Source organism: Ambystoma mexicanum, chromosome 2q (genome assembly GCF_040938575.1).
Source record: "Ambystoma mexicanum isolate Mex_15411 chromosome 2q, UKY_AmexF1_1, whole genome shotgun sequence".
In the NCBI taxonomy this organism is placed as follows: Eukaryota; Metazoa; Chordata; class Amphibia; order Caudata; family Ambystomatidae; genus Ambystoma; species Ambystoma mexicanum.
The window spans coordinates 1,458,066,143-1,458,076,202 of NC_090924.1; positions in this window are offsets into that span (position 1 = coordinate 1,458,066,143).

Here is a 10,060-nt window from a genome sequence, read left to right on the forward strand (position 1 = left end):
CGATGATGAACAAGAAGGAAGATAAAGCACCGATCAGCGAATGAGACAGCTGTAGTTTGGACTACAATTCTGGTGATACTCCTTATAGATATTTTAGTAGGAGTACAAAGATTTACAGCTAATTTTAGTAGGACAAAAATGGACATTAGAAACACGTTGACGTATCAAAATGGGAAATAAGCTCAGTATCTGGATTCATTTCTTGGTGCATACCTGTTCTAAGCAGTTAAAAATATAGTACTTACTGTTACTGATGTGCATCGGCTTGCACTTGCTGTTTTTGTATTTATCCTCCAAGCTTATCCTGCTCTTGTCAGAAGAGACGTTGATATTCACACTTTTTTACAGGATCCTAAAAATGGCCCTGTGATCAGAAGACTCCTCATTGCGATAATAGAGTAAATTTTACAGTTGCAAAGTGTAAAGAAAGTTGATCAAATTGTATTGAAAATGAGAAAGGTAGAAATTGGCACAGTTCTAGAGAATGAACAAGTGCCACAAGTACCAGGATGTGCAAAAGGTGGAGGCCTATGTTTTTGTGCATTTCATATGCTTGTATGATCACTATTTTGTCTTTCTGTTTCTCATGTTTCACACTCTCTATCATATTGGTACTCCTTGTTAGGCAAAGTTTGTATGCAGTACCCTTTGGGTGCACTACACACAACTCTGACTACAGGTATAGGAAACGCAACCTTTGGTATGAGCTTGTACTACACAGTTTAGGTAGCATGTTGAGCAGCCAGGCTTATCTCAAGAGGGGTCAATGTGAGCTGCAGGGGAGTTACACAGAGATTCACAGTGACAAGTATTCAAATAAGCACTTACACACAAGGTTTCTTGAATAAACAATTATTCATTTATTTATCTGTTAGAGTAAGCCTGCTTCAGAAGGGAGCAATATAACAGTAACACTCAAATACACTTCAAAACACACACTCTTAGTGTCTAAATCAGTAAAGCCTCTTTTAGGATGACCCACAGACACAACCTACATCCTCCGGTGACTTCAATAGCTAGGGTACTGGGGACATTAATATCTTACTGTTGGCATTTAGAATACTCTTAGAAGTTGGTAAAAGGAAAAGGTGCACCCGTGGCAAGTACCGTGGTTAAGTACTGCTTGGCTGCGGGTTCTCCTGGTGCTTTCGCTTTTTGCCTTCTGCCTGCGACGTGCTACAAGCAAGAGAAGACTCACAAGGACTCTGTTAGCCCTTTAAGAAGAGCTCCTCCTTCATCTTTGACCAGATTGGTCAACCTAATATGAGCAGAACGCATGCGCATCCGCGGCAAGTACCGTGGTTAAGTACTGCTTGGCTGCGAGTTCCCCTGGTGCTTTCGCTTTTTGCCTTCTGCCTGTGATGTGCTACAAGCGTGAGAAGACTCACAAGGACCCTGCTAGCCCTTTAAGAAGGTGAAAGCCTTACTCCATATGCATTCACGTCATTTTCACGGCGTGATATAGACTTCGTTCAACATTGTTTGGACTTTGTTTGGTCTTTGACCATTTTCACTCTTTTTATAGAGCTCCGCTTTCATCTTTGACCAGATTGGTCAACCTAATATAAGCAGAAAGCACGCGCATCCGCGCCAAGTACCATGGTTAAGTACTGCTTGGCTGCTTAGCTGCGCAGCCAGTGCCCAGTGCTTCCCACTAAGTCAGCCTGCTCTGATTTGGTTTGATTTTATCATTGCACCATCTTGGAGAGCCTAAGAAAGTATCTTAAATAACTGCTATTGCGCTTGCATTGTGTATTGTATTTGTTTGAAACATGCTTCACAGTTTGGTTTCCAGGTCTATTGTTCATTTTGCCTGTCTTTTGTTTTATTTGAAACCGTCTTAGTGGAGCCCGATCTCAAATATTGGCATTTACCAAACGCCACTGATGTATTCATTAATTCAATTAATCCTAAAAAGGCCTCAGCCAGTCGCACTGCTCGCGCATTGTGTACTTCTCATAAAACCATTCATTTAACGCCCGCTCACGTAGTGGTACACAAACCACCTATCATTGAGCCGGCACTTGCACAAACTAACTCTCACCTGATGAGTTCACATTTACCGCGACCCCAGCTACAACCTTTTTTCAAATCTTTACCTTTTTTCACATGACAAAGAAACTTCTACACATTGGGCCTCATTCCGAGGCTGGCGGTAAGGGTTAACGGTCACCGTTAATGGCAACGGTGACCGTTAACACTTACCACCATATTCCGAGTTCCCTTTTGCGGGTTGGCATTTAACGCCTGCTTTTAGCAGGCGTTAAAAATCCAACTCGCAAAGGGACCTTGGAGTAAATTACGGCACCGTAATTTACGGTGCCGTAATTTACTCCTTCCCCATTCCCATTGAGCCCTATGGGGGCAGGAATGGGGATGGGGAACCGGTATGGTGAATGGGGAATTACCGGTCCCTCCAACCTTGGAATGGACCGGTAATTACTCCATTCACCATGCCGGATTTCCATGGAGTAAATAGCTCCATGGTTGCTTACCATGGTGCTATTTACTCCATGGATAGCGCCAGCCTCGGAATGAGGCCCATTATCTTTCAGATGAGACAAAGTTACATACTCTGTTACCCTGTGCATTACCTCCATCACCTCGAGACTTATTTCCTCCTCCTCATGTTCTAATGATGCAGATCTCTCACTTTACGCAAGTCAGTGCAAATCACCTATTTGTATACTTGATGACTCATTATCTTCCTATGAGGCAGCCGTGAGGTCGAAGTGCTCACTGCATTCCAGCCATGTTTCTTTTGTCTATCCCACTCCACGCAGAGTGATACCTAATGCTGCTGAAATTTCTCTAATACTGCCATCTCCTTTGATTGAAGTGGCCCTTGCCGCTATTAATCTTACCCTGCAAAGCCTTCTTAAACTATTCAAAGGTTTAGATGCCAAGGTGAATAAACAGGCTATTGCAACAGAACAATTAGCACAATGGTTAATTACTCATTTGCATCATTTGGATTCAGCTGAATCTGATATGAGAACGGAAGAACATGTCTCGAGTGACAATGTTTCAATTGTGACGGTAGGCGAGTCGTGGATCAGTGTCCTTGATATATCCCACGCACAGGATACTAACGAAGTAGCTCCTGTCACTACTGAGCTACAGGAAAAAAAATCAACCGTCTTGTCTGTATAATCCTTCTTGGATTATAGTCTGTATTTCTATGAAATGTTTAGTATAAATTTACATCTTGATGTTTTGTATATATATTGAAAAGTTGCTTAATTTCAGCTAAATCAATAAAAAAAAATAAAAAAATAAAAGGAAAAGGTTATTAGAACAAACAAGAGACCACAAATATTCTTAAGCAGGCAAATACTTTTGTATCCCCTAAGAAGAGTCATTCAGTATAATAGGGTAAGCCAAAGTCAATGGGAAAAAGTCTTATATAGGATGAAGCACTTCTGGTAAGTAGAAAAGTATTTGCACAATGTTTTAGAAGTCTTTGAAGAAAAGAATAATCAAATGTAGGGCCACAAGCTGATTAGAATTGTGAGTAGTAGAAGATGCAAGCAACTCTACAACAAGAGGTAAGTTCTCTCTGACTTTACAGTACCTTTGTTTTAAAGAAAAAGTGCAGCAGATGACTTCTGTTCCTGTGCAGCTCTGCAGATCTCATTGTGCCTGTGCCTCAGTCGTGGGGACAAGAGGGAGGACTTCTGGGGACTCCTGCTCTGCAATGGGACGGTCACCGCTTGTAACCGGCAATCTTTCCAACAAGTGACACTTCGGTGTTTCAGCTCCTCGTGGCTACCGCAAATAGCAACACTGTGGCTTCTGGCTGTCAAGATGGACTTTCCTTGCTTCAGGGGTCCCGCACTCTGTTGATGGTGCTCAGGCTCGGTCAGTCCTGCTTCCTGGGAGTCCAGAGGATCTTCCTGGAGCTCTTTGTCAACTTAAAAGCAAGGCACACAATCTAGTGTTCCTCTCCAATGGAAATTCAACCAGCTCCGAGACGGATGTCCAGTTGCCTTACATTGGAGTTGATTGGTTCCACCAACTGAAGGGGAGAAGTCGTCCTTGCAGGGGCTTCTCTGTCGCTATGAATTTGGATTTTCAGCACAGCAGCAGGGCTTCACCGGGCAAACCAATGGTCCAGGAGTTGCAGCAGGCGTCCTCTTCAAGTTCTTTCGTCCAGTGGTTGACTCAGTCATCCAAGCCAAAAGCCTTGCCTTTTATTCAGTTCTCTCCCATTCATTCCAGCCTGGCTGTCAGTCACACAGTAGGGTGGCTGTCTTTGCGGGACAGTCAGCCGGCCAATCACCACAGAGTGCATTTGGGTCTCCTAGGAGACTAAGAACATGGAGTTTCGGGCACCTCCCTCACTTCTGTCTCACCCAAGACACCCTGGAGCCAGAGGCAGGCATCACTCATGAATCCCACCAAAGGCAAAGTGAACAATGGGACCAAACCTGGTTTGGCGCGCAGAGTAAATCTGAAGAAGGACCTTTCCACAAAGGAATGGCGAAAAAAGAAGACCAGGGCCATTTTGATGAAAATTGCACCCTTGGGTGCTTTACTGCAGCTGTGAACGCAGCCTGCGGTAAATTTACACCATGGTAATTAAAACAAAACCACTGCCACCAGCCATTCAGTGAGAAAAGGGTAACAAACACTTTTAGATGAGAAGCTAGACAAAGGGGATACTAGGTAACACCTCCAGCATCCCATTGTAAGATAGTGTGTGCTGGGTCTAGAAAGTTACACATTTAAGTAAAGTCAGTTTCACTTTACTGCTCTGGGAAACAGCTGTTTATCCAGAGAAGGTATTTAAACCTTGGGAAATCTGAAAGGCTTCCCTGTGCCACTGCACTGAAGGTGCTGTGTGACACAACGTAAAAGATGATGGCTATGGAGTTTGTCAGACTCCACAACCAAAAGAAAAACAGAGTTCAAAACCACACTAAAATACATGAGAGAGTGGGGAAAAGGGTCCCACTCTCTCCAGGTTAAAAAAAAGAAAGTCCTCAAAATCCAGCAAAGTTGCTGGGGGTCTCTAAGGTGGAGGTAATTAGCACATTTCTGAGAATTCTCCCTAACATTCCTGCTAAGACAAAGCCCCCTATGTCTCTCACTACTGTGAGAACTGTGTTTGATTTGCTTCACGATCATTACACAAACTTTGCATATGGGAGATATTTGCCTCGGGAGGATAGCTCAGGGGCAACATGCTCGCCTTGGAAGCAAGACGACACCGAGCAACACACTTTGATCCCCGGCTCCACGCTTAGAATCCTCTGGTTATTAAGCGCGTTATAAATAACCAAATAAAAATAACATAAGATATAAGAGAATTGCAGAGAAAGATAGTGAGGGAATAAATACCTATCTAGATAATGCAGCACATTTGGGTAATAACATGTGATATCAGCACATGAGAAAGGTAGGATAGAGTTCTAAGTAGAGCTGCTACGTTTGCGCTCTTATACCGTATGCCATGAATACATCGCACACTTTCATTTCGAGGGACATCCCCGAACACAATGCCAGGTGCCTTGTTCATCTTGCAGCCTACATGACCAGAGGACAGAGGACAATTCCAGGGAAGTTGGGCCACTTTATGATGGAGATCGAAATGGTTGTTTCCGTTTCAGGATGATTATATCAAGAGTTCACAGATGGAGAAACAAACTGGATGGGAGAGCAAGATGCTTGTGTTTCTTGCAGGTGGATAGGAAGAGGTAGTTATGAAAGACATGAAGAGGATGGAATGCCCTGATATAACTGAAATAGCTGAATCACCTGGATGTTGGGAACTAACTCAAGTCTTAGTCTATGGACAAGTGAAATCCAAGAAGGGATGGGAAGGAGGACTGATGTCTTTTGCGGCTCATCTACTGAAGTCATAATATGTGCAAGAAGTACAGAGATTAAATGATGGGTGTCATAATTTGTGGGTTAAGTATGCCAAACCACTGACATGGGTAGAAGATAAATCAGGTCCAATGGTTGTGGTTCCATTGGTGAATGCAGCATTGTGTTTCCAAAGAGAAGGAAGGAAACATGTAGGAGATAACATAGGCTGCAAAACTACAGTTGAAGTTACCAGAATGGGAGCAGGGAAAGCAGCCCTGATGGATCGATATTGGGCTTGTGGGTCCAGGGCCTACATGAAGCTGCCCAAGGACTGCGGAGGGACGTGCTCCTTGGTGCTCATCCATGGTCCAGCACTAGTGATTCCTCAGAGTGACCTGAACATTGGAGAATTTCTGAAGGTAGATGCCCATTTGAGGAGGAGAAGAATTTCTCAATCGAACCAGGAGAGAGAATTGCTTCTCAGCTAAGTCAATAGAAGCATATGAATCAATTCTTTATGAACACAGGTTGTTCAGTAAGACTGCTTCAATATTCAGGACTTTCTTTATGCCTGGGATCTAGATGAGGCTAATGCCAAGTGGTTCCAGATTACAAGATGGGAGCTCCTGCAGACAACCAACAACACTATAAAGGGATTCAATGCTATCAAGGAAGATCTGAGGCCCATACAACTGATGACCATGCAAAACAGATACGTCCTTGACATGATACAGCAATGAAAGGGAGAGTTTGTGCCAAAACTGGTCCATCATGTTACACATGCATATCTTCACATGGTGACGAGAATGGGAACTTAACAGAGGCCATTACGTTGCTGACGAACCTGCATACCAAGATGGAATATGAGACAGAGGAAATTAGAGATGACAGTTGGTTTGCGTCCATATTCTCATGGATTCTGCAGTAGATGGAGAACTTCTTCAGGTTTCCCAGAACTGTATTGGTGATGGCGATGTTTGGATTCTGTGTAATCAGGATAATAATTACACAGTGTAAGAAGACAGCAAAGAAAGCAGTAGGAATGAAGATCATGATCAATGTCGAATCAGGGTTTGGACCCAAGGAATTGACTGTTGAAGATGTCAGAAAATACATAGAGGCCAGTTTTGTAGCACCTGAGTGAATGAAATTATGTATCCGAAGAATCATAAAAATTGCGTGGGATGATGGGTCTATTGCAATCTGACTGGACAGTTGTAGCTAGATGATCTGGAGTGTGGATGAACATGTCAAATCAGCCAACACCCTTAGGGTTGCTGATGAAGATCTGGACTCTGAAGAAGCACTAATACTAAGATGTGGAGAACGGTGAAGAGGTGGGGAGTGCAGATGAGCAGTTACATGCCTCTGAAGGGAATCCCGCACCCCCTATCTCCTGTATGTTGGAAACCTGAGATTGTGCCATGATTGACACCAGCAGTTGTGACCATACCATGGCGAATATTTGAGAAAAGGTATCCACTGAGAAAACCCTATCAAATGTATCCCTGAAGAGATGACAATCTGAGGGAGGAACACCCAATGGAATATAAAAAAGAGAGAAAGAGGATTTGGAGACATCACGTGAGACGAACGTGATGCCCTGAGATATATGGACCTTATAGAACCTGATGACGAAGTTAAGAATCGAGCAAACGTTCATATGCGAAAAGAAGATAGCATGTGTGAAAAGCACTGCAGAAAATGCAAGCCATTCAATAACTGTTCAGATATGGTCATGCAAGTAGACTAAGTGATCATAAAAGCTGGCTATATGTAGTGAATAGACTGCAGGCGAAGCCGCCATTGTATAGAAAGTGGACATCGGTCTTATGAATTTAGTAAACCCAGACCCATGGAGAGGAAAGGCCAAGAGCTGTGTCGCAGCAAGAATTAGCTGAGATCGTGGACACGAATGGCAAGGCTGTTTGGCCTGGTGTCAAAGCTGAAGCCACCAAGAACTGGGTATCTATTCTTGAAGGCAGTGAATGTGAGAAGCGTAATCATCCTTTGTAAGGTACAAAGAAAGAAGATGAGTGTGCCAAGGTTTATTCATTTAAGACATTAAACACTGAAAACTGGACCAAATCATGGTCTCCTGTCACGTGAGCCAATGATGAAAATAAAGTTGAGCATGGAGTTCTAGAATAACGATAATGCAGGCTTGCACTCCCTTATATTCCCAGAGACAAGAATACTCTGCAAGACCAAGTTCAAAGACAATCTTCATGGAAGAAGGCATGGGTGATGAGAGATGTTGGGCTAATTGGGTGGGGAGGTGAAGTCAAGTCCACCTCCTGGTACCTGGGTTTGAGGTTACGTGCTGCTAAGTGAACCGAATGTTCCAGTCATGCCACAAGCGTTTTGTTTGTTTGTTTGTTTGTTTTATTTATATTGCACGCCTGACCCGAAGGTATCTGTGTGCATTTGTATGAAGGTACAAGTCTTGGGTTACATGTATAGACAGCAGCAAGTGGTCACGATACAATAGATAAATGCAGAATTAGTCAAAAAGCATAAAAACAGTGCAGGTAAGATATACATATATAGACAGCAGCAAGTGGTCACAATTCAATAGATAAATGCAGAATTAGTTAAAAAGAATAACGACAGTTCAGGCAAGATATGCATATATAGACAGCAGCAAGCGGTCATGATACAATAGATAAATGCAGAATTAGTCAAAAAGCATAACGACAGTTCAGGCAAGATCAAACTATGTTCATACAGCAGACAACAGTAGGAGAGGCAGTTAGTAGTAATTTGACAATACACATTTTTTTAGGATAGTTCTTAGGTTAAGGAAAGTGTGGTTCATTCGCAAGTAAGTCGGGAGGGCGTTCCAACATTTGGCAGCCTGAACAGGAAAACTAGTGCCCCCTGTCTTTTTCAGTTTGAAACTGGGGACTATGATGCAGTTTTATGCCGACCTAGTAGAGCATTTTGTGATTTTATCTCTTTGTTTATTGTGGGGCAGAATTGATCAGACATTTATATGTGATAGAGGCAATTTTGAACTGGATTCTGTCCTTGATAAATAGCCACTTGAAGTTTCTTCTCACTTCAGAAATGTGGTGGTTCCTCGGGATATTTAGTGCTGTTCTTCATACATCATTTTGCAGAATTTGCAATTTCTTCAGAACCTTTTTATTAGCGCCTGCGTAAAGGAAATTACAGTAATCAAGTTCAGACAAGATTAAGGCTCTTGCTAGTGTGATACAGCTGTTATTAGATAGAAATGGTTTGCAAGCCCGGATCAGCTTGCAAGTATATGCTGTAGCTGATGCTGTGGCATTGACTTGTTTCCCTAGATTCAAAGTTGAGTCCAAGTAGAATCGTAAGGTTTTTGTCTCCGTGGTGACTTTAATGTCAGTACCGTCTATATTAAAAGAGGTATATTGACATCCAAGTTTGCTAAGGTTGGTTGGGGCACCTAGGATCAAGATCTTGGTTTTGTCATCATTCAGGCAGAGGCCGTGTGTCACCATCCATGCCTGAATGATTGAGAACATTTTGTTAACTAAAGCCAGGTCTATGTCATAGTCACCCGTAAGGGGTAGGAGTAGCTGGGTATCGTCTGCATAATTGGTACAGGTGACACCCAGATGGTCCAAGACGTCAAACAATGGCTTTTTAAATATGTTGTACATGGTTGGTGAGGCACATGAACCTTGTGGTACCCTGCAAGTGATAGGCGAAGGATCGGCAGCTGCCGATGGAGAGAAGACTCTCATAGTCCTGTTGTTAAGGAAGGATTGGATCCAATTAGTGTTTTTTTTAGAGAGGTTGGCAGCAGTGGACAGATGATTACAGAGCACTTCATGATCCACCAAGTCAAACGCCGCTGATAAGTCCAAAAGGAGCAGTAGGGCGCCCGATTGGCATAGTCCTAACAGATTATTAGACTCTAGTTATGACTGTATTTGGATATATGCAGCTTTGCCAGTTATTTTAAGCAGGAATGGGATTGTAGTTATGGGTGGATCTATGTGATCACTGTGACGGCCGAAAATGCAGACTTTCTCTTTCTTTAACCCTTTACACCACATATATATGTGGGAGGAGGCCCCTCCGCAGCCCCCCCATATTAATATCATACTCTAAACCCTGCCACATATATATATGGTGTAAGGGAGGGGTTAAAAATAAAGAAAAAGTCAGCATTTTCGGCCGTCGCAGTTCCCAATTCGACATTTTTGTATGATTCCTTATGGGCCTATAGTTCGTAGGAATAGTTGGGTCCAAT